The 19909-nt window shown below is 38.9% G+C and overlaps 1 protein-coding gene across 1 annotated transcript in view; it reads left to right on the forward strand.

Annotated features, from left to right (window-relative positions):
- MDGA2 (MAM domain containing glycosylphosphatidylinositol anchor 2) overlaps positions 1-19909 on the forward strand; it is a 732231-nt gene that overhangs the window by 257364 nt on the left and 454958 nt on the right. The window lies entirely within an intron of this gene.

Consider the following 19909-nt stretch of genomic DNA (forward strand, 5'->3'; position numbering starts at 1 on the left):
CAGAGAATTGCCTTCTGGCCTGATACTCTGAGAATGTCAATGAAAGAAAACATCTGAATTTATGTGACTATTATACTCACAGAAAACTGGTACAAGTTTTTTTTTTTAAAAAAAATATATGTTACTCCAGGGTTTCCTTCAGGTGGGGGATGGGAGATAGTGCCTTCAAGTCAGTCTTGATTCCAGACAACTACATGGAGAAGTCAATAGAGTTTTTTCAGCAACATTTTCAGCTGTTTTGTCATTGGCTTTTTTTTCTTTCTATATCTAAGAGATAGTAACTACTCCAAGAATACCCAGTTGACTTTCACACCTAAGTTCTGCTGGAAACATAATATTAAAGCTAGGTATTTTCCACCTTGCTTGAAAATTTTATAAAGCTTAATAATTTTGGAAGATGATTAATTACAGAGTGGGCAACACGGTTGGTTGAGATGCTGGCTTGTTGGCTTGTTGAAAGCTGGCAGCCCAAGTTCAAGACCTGAGCGCCACACAATAGGGTGAGCTCCCCTCATGCCAATATGGCAGTTCAAAAGCATGCAAATGCAAGTAGATAAATACGTATCACTTCCCTGGGAAGATAACTGTGCTCTGTGACATCATGCTGGACATATGACCATGGAAATGTCTTTGGACAGCACAGACACAATGGCCTTGAAACAGAGATGAGCACAGCCCCCTATAGTTGGAGTAAATGACTATAGGGAGTAAAACTATACTCCACTATGACTAGCGGAGTAAAATCCGCAGCAACTTTTTTAAAAAAATCAATGATAGAATATAAAAAAATTAATTAACTTCTCTTTCCTGTCAGCTGTTTTTCTGCTAAACATCACCAAATACTTTATCCTTTTAAAGTATACCCAGTTTTATATAATAGCGGCTTCCAAAAATATATACCTCTGACTGCAAATCGTACTAAATTCTTTCTTTAGAAAAATACTAGATCAAGGTGTGGGAGTATGCACCAAAATCAAAAATAGCTTCATTTTTGAAACACAAATCTAATACATTTAATTTAAAAAGAATGTATAGATTGTAATTGATGCAATAAATTACTTCCTCACCCAAAATTTGGGTTTCTCTTAATAAGATTTTAAAATATTAAATATTCTCTGTTTTGTTGTAATAAGGATAGAGTTTTAAATTGGATAGAACTGCTATTGTTTATTTTGATTTATTATTTTTATGATACATATTATTACAATGACAGTTAAGGGTACATATAATATTAATCCTATGTTGCATTAACAGAGGGTTAGAATCAAGATAGCACGAAGTATTTGTTGTTGTTAGTTGCGAATTCATGTCCAACCCATCACGACTCCATGGACAACGTTCCTCCAGGCCTTCCTGTCCTCTACCATCCTCTGGAGTCCTTTTAAGCTCATGCCTACTGCTTCAGTGACTCCACCCAGCCACCTCTTTCTCTGTCGTCCCATTCTTCTTTTGCCCTCAATCATTCCCAGCATTAGGCTGTAACCTGAAGTATTAGTACTGATTTATAAAGCCTTAAATGTTAAGATCACATTTGGAACATTGCTTCCAGTTTTGGTCTTATAAAAAAAGATTTAGATACACTGAAAAGAATGAAGAAAAGAGCAACAAAGATGATTAAGGAGCTGGAGGCTAAAACATATGAATGGTTGCAGGAATTGGGTATGTCTAGTCTAGCAAAAGAAAAGGGCTACAGGTGTCATGATAACAGTGTTCCAATATTTGCGGGGCTGCCACAAAGAAGTGGGGGCGGGGAGATCAACCTATTCTCCAAACCACTTGAAGGCAAGACAAGAAACAATGGATGGAAATGAATCAAGGAGAGAACCAACCTAGAACTAAGGAGAAACTTCCTAACAATGAGGACAATTAAGCAGTGGAACAGCTTGCCTTTAGATGTTGTGTTCTGCTCCATCACCAGAGGGTTTTAAGAAGAGACTGGAGAGCCCCTTGTCTGGAATGGTAAAGATTCTTGTCAGGATTCCAAGTAACACCCCCAATGAAAGAAGATTCCGAGGCTAGAAGTTCCTCCAAGTTCCATTTTATTAGCAATGTCATATTGGCACATCTCGGAAAACCCAAATCTGAAAGCTTCCAGATTTTCCACACCCAAAAGAAAATCCAAGTCCCTTCCCCTGCACCCACAAGTCCATCACATGGTCCATTCATTGCACCATCCCAACTGGAGATGCCTCCCAGTCATGCCTCTCCAGGTACAGGACAGGATGTCCTTGACTCCCAGAGAAAAGAATGTTATTATGGCTAAATATCTCCATCGCTCTATTCAATCTCCCCTCCCAGTTTCCCAGAGCTCTAAGTATGGCAGCCCTGAAGATCCAAAGAAAAAGATGGCTTCCAGAGCTAATAGTCCTGCTTGAGCAGGGGGCTGGACTAGAAGACCTCAAAGGTCCCTTCCAGCTCTGTTATTCTGTTAATCTAATTTTATTTTGAAAATTCGTGTTCAATTTTATATAATACGTACATTTTTCTAGTTCTCATTTTTGTTTTTCATCGTCTCTTTTCTTTTTCTTTTTCTTTTTCAAAAAAAGGTTACATTCAACTCTGTGGTACCATTACAGACCTTCTTTTATATAAATGTTCTCTGTTGTGTAAGTTTATTTATTTATTTAACATATGGTCATGTATTTTATACACAAGGAAATGTGTATATATATAACATTACTTTTAAGGTTACTTGAAACATCCTGTGTTGAACAAATATAAAACGAGACTCTCTTGTAAAGAATGGGTAATGATATGGGAATTGTGAATACAATCAAGAAAGGGAAATTGGAATATTTGGAACATATGGTATTCAACAAGAAATATCAACTGCTTTAATTATACAAGGAAGGATTCAAGGGTAGCCTAATGTTGGCAGATGGTTCATATCCTGGCTGAAAAAGCTATAAACATTGGTTGGCAAAAATGCATCATCCTTGTGCAGTACAACAATGTCAAAAAGAAAGAAAGAAAAAGCATTGAAAGTCAAGTAACCAAGATAATTTTTTCCAATTTAAAAAAATAAATAAGATTTATTGCTTTTATGCCACCTTGCAACATTTAAAAAGTGCAAAACACTGTAGATAAATATCTTGATTTTCACATTCATGTCAATTTAGTTAGACAGATTTGTTTGCACTAGAGACTTCAAAAAAATAATATTTATTAGTCATTTTATTGATTTATATAGCTGCCCAAACTCACGAGAGGTGACTCTGGGGTGGCATACAATAGTCCAGTGATGGCTAACCTTTTTGTCCTTTCGTGCTGAAAGCGCACATGCAACAGCATGCATGCACATGCCCACACCCATAATACAATGCGCACACGACACCACCACCACCCCGCACCCCGTTTTGAGCCTAGCAGGCCTCCCTGAAGCCTTTGTCCCTTTGTCCTCCCTCTGTCCTCATGGGACAAAAAAAGGCAGGGGGGCACGCGGGGGAGCCCCCACCCCTGACTACACTGTTACAGGTGTTATATCTGCCTTGTATGCAGCTTTATTCCTCTCTAGCATTGTTCAGTGATGCATTTTCTGCCGCTCTAGGATTTACCTCTTCCTGTTCCTGTTCCTCAGCTAGGGTGAGGGCTCGCGTGCCGGCAGGTGGCACACGTGCCATAGGTTCGCCATCACAGCAATAATCAATAAAAGAATGCATATATAAAATATACAAGACTGTTTGAAGTAGCCAATTGAATTATCTTAGCAACACTTGTATCTTATCTTGCCTCTCACCGACCCGATTGCCTCTCACTGACTTCTCAGGGTGCCGTCGGCCAGGCAGTGCCGACTGGCGACACCCAGGGGAAGGGCCTTTTCTGTGGGGGCTCCCACCCTCTGGAACGAACTTCCCCCAGGACTTCGCCAACTTCCTGAACTTTGAACCTTTCACCGCGAGCTTAAGACACATCTATTTATTTGCGCAGGACTGGACTAGAATTTTAAATTTTGAATTTGGTTTTAATGGGGTTTTATTACTTTTATTGCTATTTTTAAATATCAGGCCTTATTTAATAAGTTTTTTAATTGATGTTTTATTCTGTATTTATGTGTATGTTTTTTATCAGGCTGTAAACCGCCCTGAATCCCTTGGGAGATAGGGCGGTATAAAAATACGAATAAATAAATAAAATAAATAAATAAATAAATAAATATCTCCACGATGATGAATAATGTGGTTTTCCTCTAAGATCTCTATTTTTCCCATCCCTGGTTCCTCGAAAGAAAATGATTTCAGTTCATTTTATCAATTTATGGAGTTCTTTTACTTCCTTCTGCTTGATCATTAATAAATGTCTATAGAGAGTCTCAGTCATCCAGGTCACGGTTGGCCCAAAGGTGCTTTTTTTTCAAAAGGCAACTTCCTTTGTTTTTCATTGAAGACATTTCACTTCTCATCTAAGAAGCTTCATCAGAACTGATGAAAAGCAAAGAAAGTCCACTTGCCTTTTGAAAAAAATAAACCACCTTTTTATTGATAACATCTGCTGATCCTCTATATCCAATTATCAGCAAAAGGAGAGAATAAGCTATGTTCTGGCAATGGATTGTTTTGAGAAAGAGTTGCTGATGAAAAGAACAAGCTTGTGGAGCACAGCATGAAGAAGGGTGAATTTTGAATCGGGGGTTTGAATCATTTCTGAAGCTACTGGTTTGGTTCATACAGTCTTTGTCTCTTGCTCCTGATGAAACCATTTTCCGAATTGGCTTTCAATATTATTGCATTGAATAATAAACCAACGAAGCAGACCGACCAAGAAAAAGAAAAAAATCCCCTAAATTAACATTAATGCTGTAAAAATGTTTTGTATGTTGTGCAAACATCTTTAATCTGTTGTGTGAATTAAGCTATCAATAGCACAACAGCTTTACCTGCAATATGGACTGAAATGACAAGTTTGCACAAGGGTTTATAGTAGAATATGAGAAGTAGCATTTCTTGTAATTTGTTTGCTTATTTATTTTGATTTATATGGCTCTCTTTCTATGCCAACTCTGAGCAGCTAACAAAGAGATAAAAATGTTATGCATAATAGCAACCTAAACTCACTAAATATACAACACCTGTAAAGAACTGCAAGGTAAATAAATAATGATCTGTGAATCAAAGACCTATTTTCAGAGTCCCCAGGCAATTTCTTCTGGATCTTGTTAAGCAGCAGTACCAAGGCATTATTACAAGCTTTGTTGGCACAGCATCACAGAATAAGTGATCCTCTCCCCAGGTCAGTTGTGGCATCGCAATTCCTAGGATAATTTTGTTGGCTGGATGATGGCTATGTTTTAACTTTTGCTGACTCACTAGAATAGAATAGAATAGAATAGAATAGAATAGAATAGAATAGAATAGAATAGAATAGAATAACAGAGTTGGGAGGGACCTTGGAGATCTTCTAGTCCAACCCCCTGCCTAGGCAGGAAACCCTACACCACTTCAGATAAATGGTTATCCAACCTCTTCTTAAAAACTTCCAGTGTTGGAACATTCACAACTTCTGGAGGCAAGTTGTTCCACTGATTAATTGTTCTAATAGTCAGGAAATTTCTCCTTAGTTCTAAGTTGCTTCTCTCCTTGATTAGTTTCCACCCATTGCTTCTTGTCCTACCCTCAGGTGTTTTGGAGAACAGCCTGACTCCCACTTCTTTGTGGCAGCCCCTGAGATATCGGAACACTGCTATCATGTCTCTCCTAATCCTTCTTTTCATTACATTAGACATACCCAGTTCCTGCAACCATTCTTCATGTTTTAGTCTCCAGTCCCCTAATCATCTTTGTTGCTCTTCTCTGCACTCTTTCTAGAGTCTCCACATCTTTTTTACATCGTGGCAACCAAAACTGAATGCTATATTCCAAGTGTGGCCTTACCAAGGCATTATAAAGTGGTATTAACATTTCACATGATCTTGATTCTATCCCTCTGTCCATCACCACTTCTTGCCTTAAAAAAATGGGGGAGATATCATGAGGCTTTAGGATTTCATGCCAATCATTCATGTTAGAAGGAGCAGCCCTTTGAAATGTAGCTTACACAAACAGAGGGAGAGTTACTTGACCAGAAAAAAAAAATAGACTCAGTTGTATCTGAGTCTATAACTAACTCCTTCTGGAGTTGATTGGATGGATCTGTTAACTCATATCTGGAGTTAGAACAGCATAGTACTTGATCTTTTTTGACCCAATTATGAGAACCATGTGTGTATACATTTGAGAAAGAGGTATGTTTCTATGACAACTAATAACTACTTAATGGAGGAAATTGTCAGCAACCTGCTTAACTTAATAAGCCAGGGCAGGGGTCTGCAAACTTGGCTCTTTTAAGACTTGTGGATTTCAACTCTGGGAGTTGAAGTCCACAAGTCTTAAAAGAGCCAAGTTTACAGACCCCTGAGCCAGGGTACTGCAAAATATAATTTACCAATGCATTTAGTAATGTATCATAGCTAATGGCTTTTTAAAAATTAAAAACAAAACTCACAAGAAATAGTGAATTGGAGAAAGCATTACTTAGACTTTCATTTAGCTTCCTGCTGCTCTGATGGTCCTTTCTTTGCATCAGTTTAAAGTGCATAAGAAGTGGAAATTGGGTTATATTAACCAGGTTACCTTCCTTGATCTGCTGCCCCCGCCTCCAGTTAAATTGGTTCAATCTGGTACCCACCTAATATTTTGAATTTCAATTGGACATGAAGAAGAAAAATCCTAACTGTAAGAGCTTTTCAACAGTTTGCCTTGATAGATGATAGACTCAATTCATTAAAGGTGATTACTCCCAGTACATTAACAATTATTTTCTATATGGCCATTTGTCAGTGCAGTCTTACAATGGGTAGGGGGTTGGACTAAATCGGAAGTTCTCAAAGTATGGTGTGAGGGTTTCTGAGTATTTTGCTCATTCTCTGTCACAATAAAAACAGTTTCATGGCATTATTTGTGTCCATCATCCATCTATCTATCTATCTATCTATCTATCTATCTATCTATCTATCTATCTATCTATCTATCTATCATCTATCTATCTATCATCTAATTTAATTTATTTCCCACCTAGCTCCCAATGACTCTAGGTGGCCACAACAACTAAAACAAGGAAATGCAGTGATAAGTGGTCTCAGTGATATTAGCAGACTAGTTATCACACCAAATAATCTTGGATGACACCTGGAAAATCTGTGCATTCACAAAATTTCCATCTGTCAATTATATAAGTCAAACTGCATGGATCTGCACATACAATATACTGTACTGATACATTACCATATCCTAGGTGTTTGGAAATAATTCAGTGCATATGAAGACCAATATCAGCTACAGATCTGGCAGCTGTAAATTCATATTTTTGTGTATACAATAATAGTAATAATTAAAATGCCAAATCCAGTCTAATTACTGGCTGACTGTGCAACAAACCAGAATAATTGGTTTGTCTTGCTGAACTGCAATAATTGCGACTGCAATAATTGTGACGGGCAACTCCCCTAACCAACCCAATCATAAAACATTATGTGACCATGATGACTTACAAAGGCAATTACAGCAGTTTCAGTTACTTTCTGTAAACAAATCCGGCACAGTTATTAATCACATGATTTTCATTTACATAAATCATGTGATTTCCATTTGCAAGCTCTGGCTGGTTTCCCCATTGATCTTGCTTGTTGGAAGTTAGCACTGAAGGTTGCAAATGTCAATTATATTATAATTGTGACCCAGTTGCCAAGGGTCTGAATTGCGATCATGTGACCATGGAGTTGCTATGACAACCACAACTATGGGGATCTATCATAGATCTCCTTGTTTAGTGCCATCATAACTGGTTGCTGAACAAATGGTTGATAAATGAGGATTGCTACTTCTACTACTACCATACTAATAATATGAATTATTATTAGAGAACAACGAAGATCTTGACCAATGGCTTGGTAAGTGATTATAGGTCTTAAATATAGGCTGAGAAAAAGTGAGGAAAATTATGTATATATAATGCATTCATAATGCTCCCTACTCATGATTTTCCCACAACATCAGTTCTGTGAGGTATGGTTGATAATCACCCAGTGAACTTCTTTGAGAATCAATTTTAGCTTGATCTCTCTACTCCTTGTGCAACACTTTATTATTACTTTGCAATGACTTTCTAAATACAGATAGAATAGAAATTTGATCAAAATTTCTCACTCTCAAAGTAAGCTAGGCCCCTGTCTATTAAAATACAGAATGGTTTTTTTCACTGGGCTTCCAGTATTTAATTTATTGGGATTGTTGTTCCCATATGTTACCAGTTGGATTTATCTAATTTTTTTTAATTCTTTTAATGATTTTGAGATTTACAAATCTTATAGAACCATATGACTGGAATGACATATAAATTGTGCAAAATGAAATAAAATATGGAATAAATCATAGCTCAATTGACAGGCTTGTTTCCTTGCAGCAATTAAACCAATGTACAGAATACTCCTTCCTCCATTTTTCCCAAAAACGATCTGATAAAGCAACTTCTGATTGTGATTTACTTGATATACTTGCCCCTTATCACCCAGTTTCATAGCTAAAGATGGTCCAGCCTTATCACCTCAGCTGTCTTCCTCTTCCCTGTTCCCTGTTCCCATTCTTTCCTGTTCCCTGGAATTCAATTTGAGAAACCATAGACTTTGGTTAACTAAGAGTTTTATACTATTATTTATGGCATTTTAAGCTGCCCCAATTTGCTTGATAGTGAGATGGGTGGCAGGTAAATTTGTAAGTAAGTAAGTAAGTAAGTGTGGGATGCGGTGGCTCAGTGACTAAGATGCTGAGCTTGTTGATCAAAAGGTCAGGAGTTCAGCGGTCCGAATCCCTAGTGCTGCGTAACGGGGTGAGCTCCCGTTACTTGTCTCAGCTTCTGCCAACCTAGCAATTCGAAAGCACGTAAAAAATGCAAGTAGAAAAATAGGGACTACCTTTGGTGGGAAGGTAACAGCATTCCATGCACCTTTGGTGTTGAGTCATGCCAGCCACATGACCAAGGAGATGTTTTTGGACAGTGCTGGCTCTTTGGCTTTGAAACGGAGATGACCACCGGCCCCTAGAGTCGGAAATGACTAGCACATATGTGTGAGGGGAACCTTTACCTTTAAGTAAGTAAGTAAGTAAGTAAGTAAATGCCATCCAGTCCAGAGCTTTCCCAAATCAGAACAACCTGCCATTTTTCCTCATGATCTTATTCTTCTTCAAGAAACCATTTTTCCCCTCTGGGTTTTCTAAATTCTATCAAAGGAAAATCAGAAATGCTAAACTAGAAAGGGAACCCAAATATAAGAGAGAAGTAGGAATTTGATTTCCCACCCAATCTTTACATTGTGTGATTTATCTATTTATTTAAATGTCCATAGCCTCCAGCTATCATTTATTCATTTATTTATCAATTTTATTGGCCTGCCATCTTATTACAGGGTAACTCTTATTTCCTGCAGTAGAAGCAGGGAAAGATAGGTAATTATATCATAGGTAGTTGTAAAAAGTGATATTTCATAGGAAGTTGAAATGTCTGCAGAGACATTGCTGACCTCTGCAAGAGTCTGCCCTCAGTTGCTGTTTAAAGACCTTCTAGAATGGAGATTTATTTCCAGAATCAGACATTCAGTTCAAAAGAGTCCAGATTCAGATATACATGTATGTATGTGTGTTTGTGTGTGAGTGTATGCAACAAATAAGGCACATACATTTCCTTCAATCATACATTTTAAATCGGTAGAATATCCTTCTCCTAACCACCATTTTACACATGAGAAGCTATGCTTATCTGAAAAATGTGACAACAAAGTTCATGCATGTTTCTCTTTAGTGCCATGATGGCAAACCAATGGCAAGTGTGCCAGAGGTGGCACACAGAGCCCTTCCTGCTGGTATGCGCTCTGTCGCTCCAGATTAGATCTCCGTGGCTTTTCTTTCGTGAGCTTCTGTTTCCCTGCAAACGACAAAACAGAAGCTCCTGAAAGAAAAAGATCTTACCTCTTGCCCCGCTGCCGGTGTTGGGATGCCCCACCTCCTGCCGGGCAGCTGGTCTTTGGGTCTCTGCTGCACATGTGAGCATGTCCATGGATGTGCACATTCACGATGTCCATGCATTCGCACACGCACCTTTCAGCTTGGGCATGCACACACATGCAGTTTGGGCACTCAGTGTCTAAAGTATCTAAAGGTTCATCATCACTGCCTTAGCGTCTTGTTTATAATAATAAATATCCATCGGAAGACTCCAAAATAAGAGTAGAACAATGGAAGAAACTCAAATAACAATTGGAAATATAACAAGTACAATCAGTATGATTGTACAAATGCTAATGTAGAAGTAATGATAACAAAACTGGTACAGCCAGCACTGAAACAGCCTATATCTCCCTCCTGACAAGAAGAATTAAGCAAAAATTATAGCATATGCAAAATTACCTGTAGAAAGGCAAAAACTCTCAGCTTTGAAAGTAGTGTCTCCAAAGGACCTGGCAACTATAATGAAGGATATGAATAAGGTGCTTGCAAGTATTAAAGTCACATATACTGAGCAGGCCAATCAACTTGCCTACAGAACAACAGTGGTGATAACTGAAGAACTGGATACTGGTGTTAAAAACCAAAAGCAAAATCATACCTCCCAAAGTGGAAGATCAAACTGGAAGACAAGATAAAGAAATGAAGATCAGATGTGAGTAATTTAAAGAACATGAAAGAGGAAAAATGGAAGACTGGAAGGATCCAGACAAGCCTAATGAGAAAATATTGGCTTAGCACCAGAAAAATGGAAGAAGCTTTGAAAATCATACAGCAACACATACTAGCGAATAGCTGGGAATACTATAAGACATGAATCATCCAATTTAAGCAAAATTACCTATTGCAATCAAACCAGAGGAAATTCTACAAAGTATAAATTGCAATAGAAATTGGAAAACCAAACAAAAGGAAACAAACAAAAAGAAAACAATCCAGTTTTAGAAAGCACTATGGGGACTCAAAAAATCCATAATAAAAATGCTACATGAATAAAAGAATCTGAAGCTGAAATTCATACAAATCAAATGGAAGATTTATTTATTTATTTATTTATTTATTAATCACATTTATATACCGCCCTATCTCCCGAGGGACTCAGGGCGGTTCACAGGCAAGTAAAAGACATATAAATACAGACTAAAACCACAGTTAAAAAACTTATTCTACAAAGCCGAATTAAAAAGCAATATAAATAATAAAAACCATTTAAAACCAATATAAATTTAAAAACTAATCCAGTCCTGCGCAGATGAATAAGTGTGTTTTAAGCTCGCGATGGAAGGTTCGGAGGTCTGGAAGTTGACGGAGTCCTGGGGGGAGTTCGTTCTAGAGGGTGGGAGCCCCCACAGAGAAGGCCCTTGCCCTGGGTGTCGCCAGACGGCACTGCCTAGCTGACGGCACCCTGAGGAGTCCCTCTCTGTGAGAGCGCACGGGTCGGTGAGAGGTATTCGGTAGCAGTAGGCGCTCCCGTAAGTAGCCCGGCCCTATGCCATGGAGCGCTTTAAAGATGGTCACCAGAACCTTGAAGCGTACCCGGAGGCCACAGGTAGCCAGTGCAGTCTGCGCAGGATGGTGTCACACGGGAGCCACGAGGGGCTCCCTCTATCACCCGCGCAGCCGCGTTCTGGACTAACTGAAGCCTCCGGATGCCCCTCAAGGGGAGCCCCATGTAGAGAGCATTGCAGTAATCCAGACGAGACGTCACGAGGGCGTGAGTGACCGTGCATAAGGCATCCCGGTCTAGAAAGGGGCGCAACTGGCGCACCAGGCGAACCTGGTGGAAAGCTCTCCTGGAGACGGCCGCCAAATGATCTTCAAAAGACAGCCGTTCATCCAGGAGGACGCCTAAGTTGCGCACCCTCTCCATCGGGGCCAATGACTCGTAATTGTAATAATAATAGCAGATAATAATAATAATTGTAATAATAATAGCAGAAGTGTTTACAAATCAAGTGAAAAGGATTAAAAACTGACATCTCCTGGAAGGGATTGTTTCATGGCATTTGGCTCAAAAATCTGACTAATTAATATCCAATTATAGTTAAACAGCTTCATCAAATATTGTATAAAGGTGACATCAGCAACTGGTTAATAATTAGCAAATCATACATGATTCAAAAAGTTCCATCAATAGGGATACTATAGGCCAATAACATGCTTGCCTACAATGTTTAAATTATTCATAGGAATCATAATGGACAACATCACAAATATTTAGAAGAAAACAACATCCTCCCAATAGAACAGAAAGGAAATAAAAAGAAAATCAGGGATAGAAAAGATAATGATTTTGGAGAATTGCAAAAATAATAATAATAATAATCTATATATGGTCTGGATTGATTATAAAAAGGCATTTGATTCATTACTCCATAATTGGAACATTAAATGTTTGGAAACAACTGGTGTAAGTAAAGCATTACAATGTTTATTTATTTATTTATTTATTTTATTTTATTTATTTATTTGATTTCTATACCGCCCTTCTCCCGAAGGACTCAGGGCGGTGTACAGGCAAGAATAAAACAGACGGTACAATATACAAATTTAAAATGCAGTTAAAAAACTTATTTTAAAATTGGCCTGAGAAGTAAAATATATAATAAGCTAAAAAACCCCATTTAAAATTAATTTCTAAGAATTTAAAAATTTGTTAAAATCAATTTAAGCCAGCCCCGCGCGAATAAAAAGATGTGTCTTCAGTTCGCGACGGAATGTCCGAAGGTCAGGTATTTGGCGTAAACCCGGGGGAAGTTCGTTCCAGAGGGTGGGAGCCCCCACAGAGAAGGACCTTCCCCTGGGGGCCGCCAGCCGACATTGCTTGGCGGACGGCACCCTGAGAAGTCCCTCTCTGTGAGAGCGTACGGGTCGGTGGGAGGCATGTGGTAACAGCAGGCGGTTTTAATGTTTATAGAAATAATGACACAATGAAAGATAGAATTGTTGGTTGGAAATGAAAAATACGGTCCAGAGTGACTCATTATCACCCTTATCATTTGCCATTGCTATGATCACCCTTTCAGTGATTTTGATTTTGAAGATTAATTTGATTAAGAGTTGTTAACCTAATCTTGCGTAGCTTCTTTTCCGATAAAATTGAATTGCAAACCAGGGCATACAAAACATTTTGCTAGACCAATTCTTGAATACAGCTCATCTGTCTGGAACCCACAGTGCATATCGGACATTAATACAATTGAACGAGTCCAGAGATATTTCACAAGAAGAGTCCTCCACTCCTCTGCTCACAACAGAATACCTTATGCCACCAGACTTGAAATTTTGGGCTTAGACAATTTAGAACTATGCCGCCTTCAGTCTGACCTAAGCATAGTACATAAAATTATCTGCTACAATGTCCTACCTGTCAATGAATACTTCAGCTTCAATCACAACCATACACAAGCACACAATAGATACAAACTTATGGTAAACCGTACCAAACTTGATTGCAGAAAATACGACTTCAGTAACAGAGTTGTTAATGCCTGGAATGCACTACCTGACTCTGTGGTTTCTTCCCCCAGTCCCCAAAACTTTAACCTTAGACTGGCTACTGTTGACCTCACCCCATTCCTAAGAGGTCTGTAAGGGGCGTGCATAAATGCACCAGTGTGCCTATCGTCCCTGTCCTAATGTCCCTTTTTATTTGTATCCATTTCATGTATTCATAATCATGTTTACACTTTCATCTGTTATCTAATACATGCTTGACAAAATAAATAAATAAAAATAAATTAATTAATCTTGGTCATCAAACAGCAAACAAAAACTAATGAAATCTGTGCTTTCCCCTGTGGAACACTCTACCTCTTGAAGTTTGACAGGCCTCTATCCTCTTAGCTTTCCAGGTTATGCTACTAATAACCTGGTTTTCACCAAAGTGCTGGTATGGAGTGAAATGGATGAAAGGGTTTAACTAGGATGTTAGAAGCTTAACTTTGATGCCAGGTTTTTAATCTTTATAGTGTGTTTGTGTGTGTCAATGGTGGGTTGCCCCCTGTTCGCACCAGTTCTATAGAACTGGTAGTAAAACCGGCGGGAGGCTCCGCCCACTGACCCAAACGTCATCAAAAGTGATCTGCGCATGTGCAGAAGAGTGCACATGTGCGTGAGCGGAGCGCACATGCGCGCGCGGACACGATGCAAACCAGTAGTAAAGGTAAATAAAACCCACCCCTGGTTTGTGTGTGTGTGTATAATATTGCTATTTTTTATTGATGTTTTAATTGTTGATTGGGAGCTGCTCAGAATTCAAAATAAAAGGATTAGCTATATAAATATTTCAAATAAATAAATAAATACAATACAATACACAATAGATTGTTCCTGGACATGGGGGTCTGTGTGTTCAGTTAGAGCCTACAAAGTGGTTACAATTAATAGCTTGTTTCATCCACCACTTGGGTCTTTATCTTTTTTTCCTTGTAATGCTGTACTTTTAATTCATACTGTATTAGCTGCCCACAATCGGTATAATAAATTGACCCTATACATTGAATAATGTAAAATCTGTCACCTGCCCTTTGTGAACCCACCTCTCTGGACACTGCTATGCAAGAGAATAGTTCGAAATTACCAGGGAATTTCCATGGACTGCATATCTCCACCCTGCTCCAGCTACTATCCCATAGTGACTTTCTTAAACTATTTCCAAGAAAGTAGGGGGGGGACCCTATTTCCTTGACATGTATGCCCCTCCTAATTTCAGCCCCAGCTTCCATCTAACTGTTATGTTTGTTTCTCTGACAAATTGATTCCTTCTTGTTAAATCTTATTTCCTTGTTCTACTTCTAATCAGACATTCGTTGGATGTTTAAACAGGGCACTCCTTTTATTTCCCAAACCTAACATTCAGTCCAAAAGCAATTTATTATTTCATGCCAAACCCAATTGATGACCATTTTTCTTGGACTTGGACCATCATAATCACATTATGCCTTCATTAGTGGTGCATGTAATAAAAGTGAAATCTATAAAATACAGCTTCCCTAATGGCATTGCACGAATAGCTGCACACAAACCTTGTTAACACAGTCCAGAGTGTTAAGGAGAGTCGGGTTTAATTAACTACATGTGAAGAACAGTAAAAACAGAACTCAAACAGATCAATTTGTGACATCAGTGCTAATGCAAAAAAGTAAACTAAAGCTGTGCCAATATATGTAGATACTGTAAATCAGAATTCTAGTGAATTATGATGCATGCTAGGGAGAGATTTCTAAGGAATTTCTGAATTCAATGGAACAGTATTGTTCAACCTTAGCAACTTTATCATGCCTGGACTTCAATTTCCAGATTTCCCCAGCCAGCATGCTGCCTGGGTAATTCTGAGAGTTGATGTCAGACATCTTAAAATTGCTAAGATTGAAAAACACTGTATTAGAGTATAGAACTAGCAAATCCTTGGCTCCTTCTTCCAATGTAAATTGTTAAAACAACAAAAAAATATCTAGAAGAAAAAAAGTTCATGTTCTATCTTTTAAAACAACGAACAATTTAGTAGTTCTATTATAGGAGGAACAGGTAGAAAAATAATGGTAGCTGAATAATTTGCATAGATGAAAGGAAAAGTAAAACTAGCAGGTAAGAACTGGAATACCCGATCATATTTCAACTATTTCAAATATACAAGGTAACAAAAATTGCAAGAAGTGTTTAACTGTGAAGTAAGTCAAAAAACTATAGTACTGTATGATAGTTTAATAAAGTATTAAAATACTAATATATCAAAACATTTAAATAATTAAAACGTGGAAATTAAATGTAGAAGTATATACTAAAATAATAACATTCTACCTGGGATACTTTGAGCATAATTGATGGTGTTTGCTTAAGACCTACTTAGTTATTTATTGCAATCATAATTTAGTGTTATATAAGAGGAGGAGGAGGAGGAGGAAGAAGAAGAAGAAGGGAGAGGGAAAAGGAGAAGAAAAAAAGAAATAACTGAATTGCAAGGGCGTTGAGCTATCAGGTTGAGTCTGAAGTTATCTGTTTCCTAGTTCTAATTGCTACAGTGATAAATTTACCTATCATGTGGGTAATTTCATGGTTTAAGTCTGAAATCCGAAAGGAGGGAATGGGTATAGAAATCATTCTCTCCAGCATTCATAGTAAAAGGGGAAATATAATGTTGTTTTGATGATCCCTCTAGAAGTTACAGTGAAGGAAGCCATGAGAAATTGTTTTGATTTTTCTGGCGCCTAAAAGGTATGTACACTACTCTGGGGTACAGGATATTGGTATTCTTGCCATATAAAACTACTAATGGGAGCACATTGGGCCTAAAACAAATAATTTCCACAACTTAGAGGCTCTCTATAATAATGCCTGAGATATGGAATCAAATATTGCTTTAAAATCCAGAAAAGAATCCAGAGACTTCAGTTTCTGGATATGCTTTTAATCAGTTGATGTTAACATAAGGACATAGTCTACCGTAGAGTGCCCCATTTGAACCCCTGCCTACTGTTCTCTGGTTTTGGTCCATTCAGGTAGTTTCTGGTGAATAGGTTCCTTACACACAAAAGAGTGGTGGGTTTATGGTTAGCTAGATCCCCTTCATTGCCTTTCTTATAGATTGGAAATATTAATGCCAGCCCTTAATCTCCAGGAATATGTACGAAGAACAAGAGCTGTCCACTAGATGCAATTCCATTTGAACGGTTCAGGGAGAATGCAACTCCCAGTTTAAGAGATTCAGTAAGCTTGGGAGCTCCAGAAGGAGAGCCTAGTGGCCAAGTCTGTAGTATGGCAAACCTCAAGAGTTTGGTAATGTTTGCTTGGTTAGTCTCTTAGTACAACTTTTTGAAGTGCTCACCCCATATTTGTTCAGGGACCTGGTTAGCAGGCCTTCTAGGAGAGTTCCCAACGCCCTGAGTTGTAATTTGCCAAAAAATCTTGTTTTGCCACTATATAAAAAAGATGTTGAAACTCCAGAAAGACTGCAGAGAAGACCAACAAAGATGATTAAGGGACTAGAGGCTAAAACATATAAAGAACAGTTGTAGGAACTGGGCATGTCTAGTCTAATGAAAAGAAGGACTAGGAGAGACATGATAGCAGTCTTCCGATATCTCAGGGGTTGCCACAAAGAAGAGGGAGTCAAGCTATTTGTCAGGGTTCCAACCAATGCCCTAATTAACTCATGACCCTCGAGCCAAGCTTCAAAAGAAATCAGTTATTTATTAGGAGCCGCATGTCTGCATGTTCCCAAGGGAAGCCAGGCTGGGATAGCTCAGGCAGTAGAGAAGCCTGTTATTAGAACACAGAGCCTGCAATTACTGCAGGTTCGAGCCCGGCCCAAGGTTGACTCAGCCTTCCACCCTTTATAAGGTAGGTAAAATGAGGACCCAGATTGTTGGGAGGGCAATAAGTTGACTTTGTAAAAAAATATATACAAATAGAATGAGACTATTGCCTTATACATTGTAAGCCGCCCTGAGTCTTCGGAGAAGGGCGGGGTATAAATGTAAAAAAACAAAACAAAACAAAACACCATGTAGTTTATGTCCCAATCATAACCCTGTTTCCCCCCTCCCCCCAGGGTGTGTCATCAAACACATTTGCCAACGGAACAATTTTGTGAGTTGTAGAGACCACTCCCTTCTGCTGCTGTGGGTAACTCTGGGAGACAACCTTGAGAGAGATAAGTCTGGAATGTGCATCTGTCTTTGGCTGCTGTGCTGTTTCGTCGGTTTCCCATCCCCCCTTGCCTATGGCAACTTGAGAGCAGGCCAGGGATGCTTTGCGAGTTGACATTATTCTCCAAAGCACCTGAGGGTAGGACAAGAAGCAATGGGTGGAAACTAATCAAGAAAAGAATCAACTTGGAACTAAGGAGAAATTTCCTGATAGTTAAAACAATTAATCAGTGGAAGAACTTGCCTTCAGAAGTTGTGAATGCTCCAACACTGGAAGTTTCTAAGAAGAGATTTGACAACTAGCTGCCTGAAATGGTACAATAATAGCATAATAGTATAATAGTATATTCCTGCTTGAGTAGGAGATTGGATTAGAAGACCTCCAATGTCCCTTCCAACTCTGTTGTTCTGTTAATTTTGATAACTGGAATTGATGAAGAGTTGTCAGAGGTTTCTGAAGGCTTTATCCTTTTTTTGTTCTTTCTTGATTCCCACTACAAATGGGGAGTTTGTTAAAGCAACAACCAAAAAAAAAAAACCCTCCTGGGTTATAAAAAATCTATATTTCAAATCTCCTCTCACCACAAAACAAGAGGTTTTACAACATTTATGGATCAGCGGGATCAGCAAATTTGTTCCAAGTTTTGCCATCCAAATACCAGTAAAGCTCTCCTGAAGTGAGACACATTAATCAATGAAAATATGTGTGCATACACAGGGAACAAGGAAAAACAAGTTCAGACATGGACTTTTAAATCAAAACAGTAATTCTTCTTTAATGTGTACCTGCATAACATTCAGGGAAAGTAGGAACCCAAATACGTTGATTTTTCCAAAGGGGTGAAGAAAAGTTCCCATTTTTCCAACTTGTGGCTCTCATCTGCTCCTTTGCTCCCTTCATGCTTGGTGGTTTGCAGTCAAATAAATGAAATGGCTCCAGTCACAAGTTTTTGCATTTGAAGTGACATAAAAGAATGGACAACCTAAGTAATAGAATTAATGACTACAAGAATTTAAAGAGACCTTGGAGATCATCTGGTCCAACCCTCTGTCCAGTGGAGGAATTAAATAAAATCTATAGCAGTGGTAGTCAACCTGGTCCCTACCGCCCACTAGTGGGCGTTCCAGCTTTCATGGTGGGCGGTAGGGGTTTTCTCTAATACTGAAGCACTTTCCTTTTTTTTAATTTAAATAATAATAATAATAATAATAATAATAATAATAATAATAATAATAATAATAATAATAATAATAATAATAATAATAATAATAATAATTTAATTTGTATACCGCCCTTCTCCCGAAGGACTCAGGGCGGTGAACAGGCAAGTAAAATACAAACAGAAACATACACAATATTAAAACAACCCTTAAGAAACTTATTCATTTAGCCAGGAAATTTAAAATAACATTACACCCCATAAAATTACAGAAATTTAAAACCCATCAAAATTCAATTAAAATTTAAAATTTAAAAATCAGGCCAGTCCAGCCATATGAAATAAATAGGTTTTAAGTTCACGGCGAAAGGTCCTAAGGTCAGGTAGTTGTCGAAGCCCAAGGGGAAGCTCGTTCCACAGGGTAGGAGCCCCCACAGAGAAGGCCCTCCCCCTGGGGGGCGCCAGTTGACACTGTTTGGCTGACGGCACCCTGAGGAGTCCCTCTTTGTGGGAACGCACTGGACGCTGGGAGATAGAAGCCGGCAGTAGACGGTCCCGTAAGTAACCCGGTCCTAAGCCATGTAGCGCTTTAAAGGTGATAACCAATACCTTGAAGCGCACCCGGAAAACAACAGGTAGCCAGTGCAGTCTGCACAGGATAGCTGTTACGTGGGAGCTCCGAACCGCTCCCTCAATAACCCGCGCAGCCGCATTCTGGACTAGCTGAAGTCTCCGAGTGCTCTTCAAGGGGAGCCCCATGTAGAGAGCATTGCAGTAGTCCAAGCGAGAGGTAACGAGAGCATGAATGACCGTGCATAGGGCATCCCGCGGATCAGGTGAACTTGATAAAAAGCTCTCCTGGAGACGGTCGTCAAATGATCTTCAAAGGACAACCGCCCATCCAGGAGCACGCCCAAGTTGCGTACCCTCTCCATCGGGGCCAACGACTCGCCCCCGACAGACAGCCGCATCTGCAGCTGACTGTACCGGGGTGCCGGCATCTACAGCCACTCCGTCTTGGAGGGATTAAGTTTGAGCCTGTTCCTCCCCATCCAGACCCGTACGGCTTCCA

Source organism: Ahaetulla prasina, chromosome 1 (assembly GCF_028640845.1).
Source record: "Ahaetulla prasina isolate Xishuangbanna chromosome 1, ASM2864084v1, whole genome shotgun sequence".
Lineage (NCBI taxonomy): Eukaryota > Metazoa > Chordata > Lepidosauria > Squamata > Colubridae > Ahaetulla > Ahaetulla prasina.